Source organism: Canis aureus, unplaced genomic scaffold (assembly GCF_053574225.1).
Source record: "Canis aureus isolate CA01 unplaced genomic scaffold, VMU_Caureus_v.1.0 ptg000446l_RagTag, whole genome shotgun sequence".
In the NCBI taxonomy this organism is placed as follows: domain Eukaryota; kingdom Metazoa; phylum Chordata; class Mammalia; order Carnivora; family Canidae; genus Canis; species Canis aureus.
Genome location: NW_027554623.1, coordinates 8468 through 10699, shown reverse-complemented (window position 1 = coordinate 10699; position 2232 = coordinate 8468). Strand labels below are relative to the sequence as shown.

General features: G+C 40.1%; 1 pseudogene; it reads right to left on the bottom strand.

Moving 5' to 3' along the window:
* Positions 1-256: 256 nt before the first annotated feature.
* LOC144310128 (18S ribosomal RNA) lies at positions 257-1211 on the bottom strand (annotated as a pseudogene).
* Positions 1212-2232: the final 1021 nt, after the last annotated feature.

Genomic DNA, 2232 nt, shown 5'->3' with positions numbered 1-2232 from the left:
TTATGCAAAAGGTAAAAGGGGTAATCTTTGCTGTTTAATACTGTTAAGATGTCTTTCATCATTCCCTTACGGTACTATCTCTATCGCTCCAATTAAAATTTCTATCTCCTATACTTTTATTATTTAACTAAATGTTTTACTTTATATGTCTGTGATACTTAAGTTTGGGGTTAGTTGGGCTAGCTTTTGTTCAAAGTGGTCATAAGTAATGAAATCTTCTGGGTGTAGGCCAGACGCTTTAGTTAAGCTACACTTTGATTAATCCAAGCACACCTTCCGGTATGCTTACCTTGTTACGACTTGTCTCCTCTTGTGTCTTAGTTAAGTTAATATGGTTATGGTTGTGTCTTATTACTTGAGGAGGGTGACGGGCGGTGTGTGCGTGCTTCATGGCCCTATTCAATTAAGCTCTCTATTCTTAATTTACTACTAAATCCTCCTTCAGTTTTTAATTTCATAAAAACGTTCGTGGAATGTTCTTGGGTAGAAAATGTAGCCCATTTCTTCCCACCCCATAAGTTACACCTTGACCTAACTTTTTTATGTAAAATGATTGTGCTTACTATTCTACCTTTTGAGGGTTTGCTGAAGATGGCGGTATATAGACTGAATTAGCAAAGGGTGGTGAGGTTTATCGGGGTTTATCGATTATAGAACAGGCTCCTCTAGAGGGATATAAAGCACCGCCAAGTCCTTTGAGTTTTAAGCTATTGCTAGTAGTCCTCTGGCGAATTATTTTGTTGTAAAATTATCTATGTTTAGGGCTAAGCATAGTGGGGTATCTAATCCCAGTTTGGGTCTTAGCTATCGTGTAGTCAGATTATTATAAAGTCACTTTCGTGGTCTATTTTATGGTAACTGTAGCTTTTTACGGCTTAGTTAAGTTTTAACTTTAGTGCAAAGGTATCTTAAACACGCTTTACGCCGTGGGCCTATTAGTTTGGGTTAATCGTATGACCGCGGTGGCTGGCACGAAATTTACCAACCCTTTTTAGTATGGCTTAGTCAAACTTTCGTTTATGGCTTAATTTTTATCACTGCTGTATCCCGTGGGGGTGTGGCTTAGCAAGGTGTTATGAGCTACTTAAGAGTGTGCTTGATACCTGCTCCTTTAGATCACTGCTGATTTTAAGGGCATTCTCACTGGGGCGTGGAGACTTGCATGTGTAAGTCTACTAAGAACTAATAGGAAGGCTAGGACCAAACCTTTGTGTTTATGGAGTCGTGCGACTCATCTTGGCATTTTCAGTGCCTTGCTTTATTAATTAAGCTACATTAACTTATACTGAAATTGTAGTGTGTATAATAAATAAAATACATAGTAAATATGAGAGGAAAAAAAAAGGGGATGCTATCTATAGATAGACCACGAGATCGAATGCGTGTAAGACTGTTGTGTTAAGTTAACTAGAGTAGCAATACATTTGTATACAATTTAAATAAAGCTTGTGAGTATTGTATGCACTTAGTCCTGTTTTTGGGGTTTGGCAGGACATAAATAAGTGTATAATAGATGACATGAGTTTATGGGGGGTAAGGGGGGTTTGTATAAGTTAACTTAATGTCTTGCGCGTGTACGTACGTGTACACACGTGTACGTACGTGTACACACGTGTACGTACGTGTACACACGTGTACGTACGTGTACACACGTGTACGTACGTGTACACACGTGTACGTACGTGTACACACGTGTACGTACGTGTACGTACGTGTACGTACGTGTACGTACGTGTACGTACGTGTACGTACGTGTACACACGTGTACGTACGTGTACACACGTGTACGTACGTGTACACACGTGTACGTACGTGTACACACGTGTACGTACGTGTACACACGTGTACGTACGTGTACACACGTGTACGTACGTGTACACACGTGTACGTACGTGTACACACGTGTGTCCTAGAATTATATGTCCTGAAACCATTGACTGAATAGCACCTTGATTTTATGCGTGAGTTGATAAATGATAATGAATAAGTCCAGCTACAAGTTATTTGACTGCATTAGGGCCGCGACGGGCATATTCCCTGAGAGCAGAAGATAAGTTAGAGTTAGTGCCGTTGCGGTCATAGATGAGTGATAGCAGATTCCCCCCCTAAAAATAAAAGATACCAAATGCATGACACCACAGTTATGTGTGATCATGGGCTGATTAGTCACTAGTCCATCGAGATGTCCCATTTGCGAGAATTAGTAGGATTGGAATAAATAGAGTCATGGCC